This window comes from Ascidiella aspersa, chromosome 5, assembly GCF_963924565.1.
Source record: "Ascidiella aspersa chromosome 5, kaAscAspe10.2, whole genome shotgun sequence".
NCBI lineage: Eukaryota > Metazoa > Chordata > Ascidiacea > Phlebobranchia > Ascidiidae > Ascidiella > Ascidiella aspersa.
In genome coordinates, this window is record NC_139451.1 from 30,100,918 (window position 1) to 30,115,115 (window position 14,198).

The window sequence follows — 14,198 nt, forward strand, 5'->3', positions numbered from 1 at the left end:
TTGATAAGTTTACAATGGGTGGCCAAAAAAAATGTTTAAACGACTATTGAAACAAGTCTAAACTCTAAGAGTCGAGGCTAACTCACGAGTTTAAATAACACTAGAGCCCTAGTCAAACGTACAAAGTTTTATAAGTTGCTTTATTTACCAGAATAGGATAACACAGAGCACCTTGCCTTTCATTTTTTTTCACAAATATCTCAACTTTTTTATTTCTTAAATGTTTTTCAGAGGGGATTGTGGAAGAAGTTGAAGTTGCAACAACAGTCGCTCCCACAACCGAAGATGTTGCCACGTTTAGATGCACTGTTGGAAAGACAACAAACGGAACCGGAGAAATGCTCTCAATGGGATGCCAAGCTGGCCAGGTAAGCAATTGTGCTTTATTCTTTGGAAGTTATTTTATAGACCTGTATTATTCTAATATCCATGTATGCAGTGGTGAAAGTAAACAGGTAAGGTCTGAAACGAGACCTTTGGGCGAACTGTGGTCTGATAAGTTTCGGACTAGATTGTAGCTTTTCAGAGGTTTGCGCATGAGTTTGACTTTCTACCGCGGGTTTCTTATAACTTGTTTTGGCAATACATATTTCTTGTATTTCTAGTATTTTTTAATGTGACGATTGGCATTTTTATAGCTACACCCGCAAAACACAACCATTAGAATTAAACCGCTCTTTCACTAATTGTATTATTTGTGGTTAGAATCTAGGTTATAGAAAAATACTGCATTTCTTTTTTTTTAGTTATTTTTAAAACTTTCGATGTTATGCTAAATATTCATGAAAGCAACTTTTATTTTTGATTCAATATTAAAAAAAACTTTAAGCTATAATGTTACGTTTTTCTGTATTTTTTAAATTATTTTGAATCCTTGTAGTCGGTAGGGAAAATTGCTAAATGCGCCTGTTGTTCTTTAAGGTTTAATCGTTTGAATTAAGAAATACAAAATCGTATCCTCCCAAATTTAAAAAGTTCGATTAAAATAAATCACCGACATTTTACGAATTCAAAGCATATGTTTAGTATAGCTTTTTTTTTATTATAATCATTTTAGGTTTTATATTTGTTTTTAATTTGCGCAATAAAAACAAAATATAATTTTAAAATGGGGTAATTAGTTTCATCCTTACAAGAATCATGCAACAAGGAAAGGAAAATACTTTAGTCGTTTTAAGAATGAATGCACATTGCACAACTAAAGAATTGAACTCCACTTCAGTTAAGAAAACAAAATTCATTAGTTTTATAAAAACTTAACCAAATGGTCTACGTTTTTTCAGGACTCTTGCCAGACAAGAATTGAAATGAACGGAGTCCTTCGTATTGTGACGAAGATGTGCAAAGCTAAGGATGCTTGTGAGAACAACATGGCCAACAACGCAGTGGATTGCTACAGCGACGCAGCTCTCGAGAAAAACGTAAGATCCACTAATAATTTTTTTGACGAATGTTGGCAAAAGAGTAGCATTTTAATCTTAACACAAGAAATCAACTGACTTTGTAACTCTAGGCCACTCAATTAACGCAATTTACATGTCGTTTTCTGACAAATCCCACTTAACAAGGCGAAATAATGTGAAATCGTTTTAGTTCATTTAATGTATGCAGATTATTAGGCAGTTTAACTAGTTATTCTAACGCCAGCGCTTATTTTTTCACCCTGGTTAGATAAAGAAAGATAATTTTGAATGATTGTCCAATGTTATAACAAATATTTTGATTACTAAGCGTTTAAAACAGTTTTTACCGCCATCTAGCATTTTTATTAACCAACTCTTTGGAATAAATGCGGAGTTCGAAGGGTTTTATCGTACCTCTCGAGCCTTTACCTAATTGTATTTGCCCAACTATTTCAACTGTCTAACTCTAAATAATAGTAGGTGTGACGTCTTTCTACAACCTGGTTAATTTATTGTTTTCCTATAGGTGCAAGTTTGTCAGCCACTCAAGTAGAATATATAAATGTCTCTCTATAACCTTACTAATCTATTGTTTCCCTAGGTGCAAGTTTGCCACTTCTGCTGTATGACCGACGACTGCAACACTTTGACCGAAATTCCTGAACAGGAGGTTGAAGAAGAAACACCAGAGGCGCCAGAGACACCGGAAGCGTCCTAGATGTTAACACAATTAAAAAACTTGAGGGTTTTAATTCAATTTTCATGTCGGATAAACAGAGCAACTTCGATGTTAAACACACTTTTTTAAATCAAGAGTTAATTGCACTGTTAGCTTTGCTTTAGCAGCTTTTTTGTTGTGCGCTTTTGCTTTTTGCTTGTGTCATGTTGCAATTTGTATGTTGAACATGATATAGAAGAAATAAAATATAAAAAAAATCAACTGCTATTATAAATTCGAATTCTGGGTTAGATAAAGCATAAGGTCTAAGACTTTATAGGCAAACGATTTTGATTCTCACACAAATTTTATTTATATTTTGTAAAAAGTCAAAGTTAAATCGTAGTAAATCGAGCAACATCGACTATTTGAGAACAACTCCAATTATTAATTTCAGTAAAGGTGCGTAATGGTTGGAGGTTGTAGTAAGAGGTAGTGAGAATATTAAATCCATACAGAAGTTTGGTTTCTTTTGTAAACGTCAACATGTTAAAGTGAACTAAGAGACATTCGAAACGTTCGAAATGATACCTAGCTCTAAATCTTTGATATTCTTACTACGTAAATTCACTAAAATTACTAAAAATATCGTGTCCAATAATCGAATTTAATGGATGCTGGGAAAGTAATTCATTTTTGATGAAAACGGCACAAAAACTATTGTGTTTAGCAGAAAGGATCTCAATCAGGGGTATTAGACAAGGGGTATAGATAGAATAATTTTCTTGTCGGAACGACGAAAAATATCTTCCTGGAACGCATGAAATTTTTTTACAGATGATATCACAAAGTTACGTCATAACAGAAAGTCTAAAATACCGGGTATCGAATCGATTCGATATTATCGGACATTGATAGACGTAACTTTGTTACAATATTTCAGAAAATTTTCACGCGTCTTGGTAAAACATTATTATAGTTTCAGCACTGCGTATGCTATACACGGTGTTCGTCAAATCCTAGTTGAAATTCAATCCAAGGAGATGACAGGATGGCCTATTGGCCTATTGCAAACAGGACTAACTAGTAAAAAAATAGCGGAGCGTCGTACCGGCTTGCTTTCGCCACTTTCTGACACTCAGATTGATGGAACCTAACATCTTAATGTTAATTGAGTATCCTTTCGTGAGTCGAACACAACATGCTATCAACTTCAATACTATTATTTGATTGACATTTAATTTGTTACGTCATACCGTGACGTAATATGTCATTAATTAAAAAAAATGTTCTGGAGCAAACCCGTGTGCAAATTTCCTAATAAGATTTATACAATCAAAATGATTCATTTTATTGATCTAAATTGGCATTTCACCTTAGAAAGAGACTTGACGCACTCGACACAAAAACAATTACCACATTGCGAGATAAAATATTACTTTTCAAGGTAATCTAGGGAATAAACTTTTAAGGCCATTGACTCCACATCTATAAGGCTGCACAGAAATTTGGTACAAATAGCAATGTCCAAAGAAGCGTTTATCCAGTTGTAGACGTTGTGGAGGTGCTATGCACGGTAAAATGTCCAACTTGCAAAAACTTTATAGATTTGCCAGTGAATGTCGATATTGAGTGAACGTTGTTAATAGTTGATTTGCCTAAACCGAAAAAAATCTGAATTAACTAAACTAAATTACACGAAGTTTGCATACTTGTAAATAAAGGGAGTCCAAACTATATTTGACAAGTAAAATCCAGAAATAAAATAGATTTGCGCAAAAAAATTGTGTCTACCTATTAATGAGGTAAAAAAATATGTAGTGAGGTAAGGCCAGATTTTCGACATGCCTCGAGCTTTGGTGGATGGGTAGTGCGTATTTTTCAGTTTTCAATTCCCCAAAAGAACAGTTTCAATTTCCAAAAGTTTCGAAGCACTCTCAACATTTCTATCGAGGCACGAGTACCGCGACACACAGTTTGACAATGACCACTGGTTTAGATTAAAGTTTGCTGATTCCTGTGATCAATATTTTAAAAACATTTTCCAAAAGGTATAATTGTCAAGTAATAACTTAAGTTTAGCGCAACACCAACTAGAAAATTCCCTTTAAATATCACAAGTAGGGATGACCGATACCTGGTACATCATTCCGATACCGATAGCCGATATTTTGGAAACAACGTGTCGGTTATGTTATACGATGACTAATGACGTCATTACTATGTTCAAATAAGCTTTGAAAAAAATGCAATGGTAAAGACTTTCAGGATATTAGGTAGAAATTTACTTTTAAGCTAGAAAGCCTTTTATCTTCTATTTTAAATGTAATATTTATTTAAATTTGTCTTTAAAGGTGGAAAACTCTACATTTAATATCAAAACATATGGGTGTGATATTCACAAAATGATTTAGATCAGTGGTTCTCAAACTGGGGTCCGCGGTCCATTTGGGGTCCGCGAGACAATTTTCTGGGACCGCGAAGCACCTAACAAAAATCAACTAGATCTCCTGAAGGAGAACATTTTAATTCCGACGTGTTTGCGCTCGTCATTAAATGCTACGATTAGTTGTTCATTCACGTGATTGCATGCTTTGAGCTAAATTGGGAATTGTGACGTCATAACGTTGCGTTGTGCTAATAAGAATTATGTTTCTACAGCTTGCTGTGCTGCCGTTGTGGGTTGTACGGTCGCGGTTTTAAAACTTATCGTGATTGCTTCACTCAAATAAACAGATTTTGTTAGCGTTACAATACTAAATACGGCATCAACAAGCCTACCTAAGACTGTAAGTGCACCCGTCCCATCCAAACGTGTTATGTTATGTTTATTTGTGTGTATTTTTAAGGGGACCGCGAGCAATTGAAAAAATTGCTTGGGGACCGTTGCGTAATTTTTTAGAAAAAGTTTGAGAACCACTGATTTAGATCGCATCAGAAGCGATTCCACACTATAGTATCGGACGAGAACCGATATTCTAACACCGATATTGTCAGACATCCCTAATTACAAATCCACAAAGCACCAATAGCTTAAAATCCAGTGACCTGAGGTAACCCGAGCGCCGTTGAACCGACGTAACCCCGATGATGGCGGACGCAATTTTAGGCGACGTGTCTCAAATTTTCGCACGCAGCGTAACCTGATAAATTCGCGGCTATAATTAGCTGCCGGGCAGTGAATGTCGATATTGAGTGAACGTTGTTAATAGTTGAACCGGTTTGACTGTTCTACTGACCTGCCCTGGCGTTTTTTTGACGTGTATTTTGCTATATAAGTGGCGGTTTGCTGCTTATAAGATCACAGTTCAACTGGGAATCAGCATTCAACGGTTAACTACAGTCCTTCAACCTTTTTTAAAACGACTTTCGGTAAGTGTATAATGAGTAGGCCTATATGTAAACTTAGCGTACTTCTTACTGTAACGGTAAATATAACTTTGGCGTCTGCATTATCAGGTTAGTGTTTAGTACTGTTTGACTAAGTTATAATGGAAGTTATTTTCAATTTTCGGTTAACGTGTAATAAATACATGCCTAAAATAAGCTGCTAATAAGTGAAACCAGATTTGAATGTTCTTTAATCTTGTAGTAGAAGAAAACCAAACGTGTAAGTTTGACTATTTTTGTAAACGAGCTCAAACTTAACGTGCTAAAAATGTGTTTTTTCAGCCGCCAACTTTCAACGATCAAAATGAACGCTTCATTCATCTTTGCTGCCTTTATTCTATTTGCTGGAGCAGTCATTGCCCAAGGTGAGTGATGATAATAATCGCATAATATTTCACAGAAAGATGTGTCATAACACCAAGGTCAGAACAAATGTAAGCCAAATAAAAAAAGCAAAATAAAAAAAAAGACTTTTAAGTTTTTTCTACCAGGTATAATATTTTTTTAAAAACAAACAATATTGATAAGTTTACAATGGGTGGCCCAAAAAAAATGTTAAAACGACTATTGAAACCATAGTCTAAACTCTAAGAGTCGAGGCTAACTCACGAGTTTGTAAAACACCAGAGTTCTCAAACTTTAAAAGTTGTATAAGTTGTTTTATTCACCAGAATAGGATAACACATAGCACCTTGTCTTTCATTTTTTTTACAAATATCTCAACTTTTTTGTTTCTTGAACGTTTTCTAGATGAAATTGTGGAAGAAGTTGAAGTTACAACAACAGTCGCTCCCACAACCGAAGATGTCGCCACATTTAGATGCAGTGTTGGCAAGACTACAAATGGAACTGGAGAAATGCTTTCAATGGGATGCCAAGCTGGCCAGGTAAGCATCTGTGTTTAATTACTTGTAAGTTATTTTATAGACCTGCATTATTGTAATATCCATGTATCCAGTGGTTGAACTACGCCGAAAAAGTCTGAAACGGCGTTCCGGTAAACAAAATTTCGTTTTTTTTATCAGAACATTTCCTTGTAGCATCAGGTCATGCCACCATCTTCTTAATTATTCATGCGAGACTAGAGAGATTATTGACAGGACCCAGTTAGTACAAGTAAGTCGAACTGTTTTATAAAACTTAACCAAATGGTCTACGTTATTCAGGACTCTTGCCAGACAAGAATTGAAATGAACGGAGTCCTTCGTATTGTGACGAAGATGTGCAAAGCTAAGGATGCTTGTGAGAACAACATGGCCAACAACGCAGTGGATTGCTACAGCGACGCAGCTCTCGAGAAAAACGTAAGATCAATGACAATTTTGGCTGGAAATTTAGATAAAAATCGTTTTGCCTCGAAAATCCTGTATCTGTCGCATCACGGCACTTTTTGTCCAAAATACGGAGAATCGGTGTTGGAACAAAGTGCGAAATATCGGACAACATTAATTACAATTGGTGGCATATCGCTCCAAGTTGTTGAACTAAAATTATAATCAAGTCAATTTTATAAAAAAAATGTTTTGAATAAATAAATATTGTATACTTAGCGGCTTGCATATTTAAACTTATGAAAATTTACTACCGATTTTTCACCTTACGAAGTGTAAAGTTATTAAAGGAAGATTTTGTTTGCCAAAATTTTAGTGCTATGTGAGCGCATTTGTTGTGACAATTTTCTACAATCTCACTAATTTACGGTTTTCCAATAGATACAACTTTGCCACTTCTGCTCTAATATAACGTACAGTGTCTCTCTGTAACCTCACTAATCTATTGTTTTCATTCTAGGTGCAAGTTTGCCACTTCTGCTGTATGACCGAAGACTGCAACACTTTGACCGAAATTCCTGAACAGGAGGTTGAAGATGAAACACCAGAGGCGCCAGAGACACCGGAAGAATCCTAAATCATACCACAATTAAAATGGACACGATTGTAAAACCAATACGACCAAACTCTTTATAAACTTTTGCCCTTCTTTTTCGGACAAACAGTGATGTTTTGGTGAAATTTAAACATGTTTATTAAGACCAGAAAAAATTACATTTTTTGCAGTTAATTTCATGGTTTCTTTTCTGTCTTGTTTAATGTCGTTTTTCATTGTTGAACGTTGTATGGTGAATATGATATTAAAAAAAAATGACAGAGAATCAACTTCTAATTTATAATGTCATACATTGGAGAGGTTATGGTTTTCGCAAGATTACGACTTTACAGGCAATGCTCAAAAATCACGGCATTTTGATCTTGTAAGGATAAAACAAGTAATAAGAGCTGCAGGGTATGTTTGGCAGCAGTTATTTTCTGCTAATATATTTACGGAAATGCTAAATTTCTCAATGGAAAGTTACATTAGATTTACAGAAGTTATATGTAGACATAAGCAATTCTGTCCTATTCTGAAAGGAGGCAAACTTTAATTGCGATACATAAGATTGTTAAATCCAATAATGGAGCAAAGGATATAGCGTTGAAGTATTTCATTGAAACATTAAAACTAAAAATTAACTTTAAATGAAAAGGGGTAAAACTCATAACGTTTCCGTAAAGATTCGATTACATTGGGTAAATAGGAAAAGCAAACTGAAGCAAAACCTCAGTATGCGGTTTTACTTTGTCCAGTTAGAAATAAAATGGAAACTTAGCTTACAATTTTTCCAATGGGTGCTTATTAAATAGGAAAAAGAAGATTGATAAGTGAATTATCTCAAACTTGGAATCGTATTGGACGGATTTTAGACATTGTTTAATACTAATGATAAGCCAACAAGTCGGCTGGTTTATTTTTATCAGGAAATAGTAAACATTTCTATCTTATACCGTTTACTCTGTATCGCTATCATAAATTGTTAAAATTAGTAAGTTGAATTTAGATTTTATTAATTTATGAGATTACAAGTTTGTTTAACTTATCTTGTATTGATCGAACAGGTAACGGTTATCCTAATATACCTTAGGGAAACTGAAAATCTATTTTTAGTTATAATAAGTAATTTATAAAGGCAGAAATGAATGCTATAGTATTACATTTATTTCTTCAAATATATTCCACAAATAGTTTGTGATCAGTAAACATGCATTATTATAATCGATTGATATTCATTAATAAAAAGAACGAAATTTACTAAATTATCGATTAAGGCAGAGATGTGTTCTGAATTGGAACAACGCACATTAACCAACCGCTCCCTAATCCTCTGTAACGTTAGATGTGGCGACATAACGTTACGTCGGTTCAATCTCAAACCACAGACGGCGAGAACAAGTTGATCAGAGGTCAACTCCTCGCCCAGCTGGCACCTCTACTTCCAACCGACACCGGCTCTTAAAGCAAGGTGTGTCAAGTGAGTGGCTTTCAAATTCCGGTCGGTATATACCATCTTAAAAGTCAGATTTAGCGTATTTTTGGCAGGGTGTGCTAATACACCACATATGCCAGCCACATCCTACGCATGGACTAACCTAAGCAGAAATTGATTACTAGGTTCCGCCTCTTCTATGTCTGACTTTGGCCAATGCGGTTTGGCCAACTATAATGTTAACGTAAAGGCCTTGAGGTTGATTTTTGGTTGTAATAGCGCCTTTCACGTAGGATGCGTGTGGTTTGTTGGTGAGGGGGATTTTACAAGCAACGCCCGATTGAATCATTCCCAGGGTTTAAGAACCTGTTTGACTTGTATATTCCCAACGTTTAGGGAACGTACAAAGATAGAACTAATGTTGCAGAGTGGGAACGTATGATTCGTTTTTCGATTTTTAACGTTTACCATTTTGGGTTCTAATACCCGCTTTCACGTCGGATGTATGCGGTTTGCTGGTGAAGGGTTTTACCATCAATTACCGATTGGTGATTTCACGTATGTTTAGGTATTAAGGGTTGAAGGACATGTTGTACTTGTCTACTTCCTAACGTTTGGAGAACGTACAAAGATATAAACTTCGAGTGGTTTTGCGTTTATCTAATTGTTTGACAAGCATATGACACTTTTATTCATTTTACTATCTTATCAAAACCAAACTAATAGTGGAAACGTTTCATTCGTTTTTCGGTTTTTAACGTTTCCCCTGGATTCTACTAGCGCATTTCACGTCGGATGCGTGTGGTTTGTTGGTCAGGGGAGTTTTACCATCAATGCCCGATTGGTGATTTCCGTATGTAAGGGTTAAAGAACCTGTTGTACTTGTCTATTCCTAGCGTTTAGGGAACGTAAGAGATCATCCAATTATTTAAGAAGCATAAGACACTGTTAAAAATTTTATTCTTGGTTAAATAAGGTATAGCATTATGTTTTCGCTATAACTTTATTCCATATTTAAAAATATAAATTAATTTCAAATGTGTTAAGAGAAAGATGTAAATGTAAAGATATACAGGGAATTTACGGCGCTTATCATATTAAACCCTTATCCCAAATATTCAGTTTAAGTGCAGTGACGTAAACCTTTGTAAGCACCAACTGATCACGCATCCAACACGTGGACACTATATACTGTGGATTTTCCGCCGATAACCAGAGTGCTATGACTAACTTCCATTTTTCGGAAAAGCACTGAATTCTGACATGAAATAAGGTAGGGTCATGACGTATTACCGAGAAAACCTGTCAATCAATTTTTTAAAGTTTTTTTGAATTGAAATGCTTAAAAGTTGTCTTGTAACAATGAACGGTTTATAAATAGCTCATGATAAATATCTCGAAAATATTGTTTTTATGGCCTGTATGATTTCAATAGGAAGATAAACGAAGCAGTTATTATTTTCTGGGCACGTCTCGTGAATTCTCGTGGGATTTTTTATTACGAGCAACTATAAGGTGATCAGGTCATGACATTATTTTGAATGTGTTGTAATCTAACATGTTCTTTAAACTTTCCAGCCTCAGTTGTTCAGCTTTTGTTCTTCTTATAACTCTATTAATGTTATATTTACAAGCAAAAGCACGAAGGCAAGGTTTAAATGGAAACCAAGATTGTTTGATAATTACCGCTACATACTGCTTTCTGCAATATTTATGGGGCAAAATGATCGCCTATATAGCCGCTAAGTGATCCCACGCGTGTTATATCGCTGCTACACACTCGTAATTAATTGTAATTTAAATTTTAGAACATTTTATCCCAAAGCGTAAGTTGACCTTTCAACATTACTTTTTGTCAGTAGGCAAACCGACTTTAAGCTTTAGTTTACATGTCGGTACATCTCATTTTTACTTAATCTGTGGCGTTTGTGCAGTTTTGATTTTTGCATGAAAAAATCTTTTACAGTCAAACGTTAAAGCTACATGTTTTTACATTTTTGTACACACTGACAAACACACACTAAGTCACAAAGCGAAAATCTGTATAACGTGAATCTTAAAAATAATTTAGCAGAAACAAGAACGCGAACAGCTTCAATTACCCAAGTACAATTACTCTCTAACCCAGGGGTTTTTAAATTGGGGTCCATGGACCCCTTGGGTTCCGTGAATTAGTTTTAGGGGGTCCATGAAGGCCTAATTGAAATATTAGTGAATATTTAAAAAGTCATTAATTTTTCAAAGAAAACAGTTTAGTTAAAATTTAAACGGTTTTGCACTAACTGTATTTGCACTTCACTTTCCCATTTGGACCGACATCAACAGATTTATGAAGTTTATTTGTATTGTGGCGTCAATTTCTGACGTCATCTCTGAAAATTTCTTGTCTATCGTTGTCCACGCAGAGCCAAAATAAATTTTTGTAGTCCGCGGTAAAAAAAGTTTAAGAACACCTGCTCTAACCATTGTTAGTGACCCATAACTTCCTGACCTATTTTGGTGCTATCTAAATGATTTCTCTTACACCCTTTGTAGCGATTAGAGTTGGATAAGTGGCCCCTAATTTTGTGATAAAATAAAGCGAACGACAAATACGCAATTAAACTGTAACGTTTAGGCCACTTAGAGCTTAACATCAAATATTTATCGCCTTTCTGGGAAAACAGCCGCGCAGCTAGTTGACCGTTTAAACGGGTTGATTTGCAATTATAAGATGACTCGCTTTGGATGATTGCTTCTACCTGTGAAACGTGACCTAACTAGTTTTTTTTTGCTTAACTAGTTTTTTTTTATACAACTAGGGCTAGACTATATGGATGAAAACCTTTTTGATTAAATAGCCATTTTGTAACAGGTAAAAAATGAGAACGTGGATTCTAAACCCTTTTAATAAACGTTTCCCCCTATTTTCTTATAACCAATTTAATATTTTCAACACGATTTTTGTTACCAACCTGTTAATATGGTCAGCTTACAACAGTAGATGGTTACAATTTTGGAACGATTTTCTATATTTCGTCAATCGATTCCACACATCAATATTACCTCATTTCTTTACCGTTCGCTTTGTTTTAGAGCAATTATAACTTGCCCACTAAAAACAAATATGCCCGTGTCTAAAACACACTGTTTAGACTCTTTGTTAGTTACCATGCACAACTTCTAATAAGCTCAAATTCTGGCACGCCGTTAACTTTTATTTACAATCGGTTTCACACAAAGTTTTCGATTATTTTCTTTAAACTGCGTATAGCTTTTTAAATCCCCAGGCCGTTAAATTGTAACACACCATGACAAATTTTTACTGCTTTTTAGGCTTTTTAACGGATTTTTCCTTATATTATACCACATTTTTTTCCAAACGTTTTTTACGTTAGCGTGACTACAACTATAGCAGATGTAGGGCCGATTTGAGGTAAGTCTATGTGGTATTTTTAACTCAAAGTGGTAACAACTGGGTTATTTACACTGTTTTTCTGTTTGAAACATTAACCAGCACTTTTAACAAATTCCAGTGCCAATTTTAAGCCATTTTTTTTTAATTTGGGGACTCATTTTTCGGTAAGTTTATTACTCCCAACTTAACCTTGCGTTTTGCAACTTTGCAGCACTTCCCCAAGAAAAACGGTATAAATCTAAAATCAGGACGCTTTTAGACAAACACAAGAAAGCGTTAATTACACAAAAAATATGGTCGCGTCTCTAACCATGAGAATTTTAAAATTCGCACAAAACACAATTTTTAGATTCTAATCACATGGAAAAAAGTTATAACAGAGATATTGTGAGTCTGTTTTAACATCAACAAACGTGAAAAAACGCTAAAAAAGGGTACATGGCTATGGCAGTTGGAGTTGCAAAAGATTGAGCCTACAATTTCGTAAAGCGGTCTTTAAAAAAGGCCCAACTTTAAACCTTAATCATCCAGCCAGCCAATTTCGCCGATCACGCGTCGACGGCGTGACGCTCACATGTTCGCTTGACCTCGAGTGACCCCGGCCGGTCGCCGTGCGTTTGTATTTCAAACGTAAACAGCAACGTGGCTGGATGCAAACAAAACAAACGAATGCAGCGGCCGTGTTGTTGTAAAGGTAGCGCCGGATTTCCCATCTCGATTTGTCTTCGTCGCTAAAATGCCGATAGGCAGTTTTTTTTTACCACAAGTTTTTGTGGGAAAATTAAAAAAATAGCAATAAAACAGTGTTTTGGCATATTTAAAAAAAATCAATTTGTAAAACAACGTTGATGGTTTTTAATAATAGTTACAAAATTGTATTAGTGATATAGGTGTATATATTACCAAATATGCTCCAATTTTCAAAAAAATGCTTTACTTATATATTTTTCTTCATTTAACTATTTCAAATTTGGCTGTTTGTGTGACGTCCGTTGGTTCTGGAAACAAACCATCGTCAAAGACAAACATTTTCTCCCCCGTATACAACACAAACAAAACAAACAAACAAACAACAAAAAAATAAAACAAAGAGCTATATAGCACAACTGCCAGACGAGACAACATTTTACGAAATGTTTTCGCATTTTAAAAAGGTTGGAAAAGCGATTGTATTTTTTTTCATAACCTGCTTGTCATAAAGGCAAAGGTTACATGGAAACCGTGGATCAGAAAATATTCCAAACTTTTTTTGAAAGAGCCTTTTAAAAGACCTGAAATGCCTGAAACGCAAAGTGGGCAACTTAGATCAGAAATTGACAAGAAAAAAAATTGACAGGCCGCATTAATCCGCCGCCATTATCGATACGTAGCGACGAATTAAGCCGACCAATCCCGACCAATTACACGTGTTCACGTGACATCATTCGCCCTCCAGCTGGTTCAAGGTCACTCGCAAACACGTGGTAGGCACCTGAACAGGCATGGCCAAGTTTAGTGGGCCTCTTGTCAAATTTGGCCGGCTCTCTTCTTTAGCTCAGCTTCTGAACATTTTTTTTACTTATCTATTTTGGAAAAGAACTTAATGGGTATTAATTAAGCCCTTTAAAATTATAAAATTAAAATCTGTAATCAATAATGAATAAACTATTCTACACTGATCCTACAATTTGTACTTGAGTAATAATGTGATGTAAACAATTCGAAGGCTGGAAACTGCATTCAGAGTTTAAATATAACATATGATATTACTGTAAACTTAAAAAAGCTAACCTCCCTAAAAACTCCCCAAGTTACGCCTATTAAGTTAAATACGTTAACGTTAATGCAACTTGTTTTGTCGAAAAATAACGAAGGCAAATTAGTTTAACGCCGCCAAGTACACTAGGACAATGTGGTTAATTAAATTAGAAAAATATTAAATTAGAAACGCTAAGAAACCGACTACGGGTGTTTTGTTCAAGTATATTACCTTTAATTTTCAAGAAAACTATATTTCAGTCGAACACCACAGTTTATAACCCTGGTAAAGCACAGTCAAGCTAGTATTCT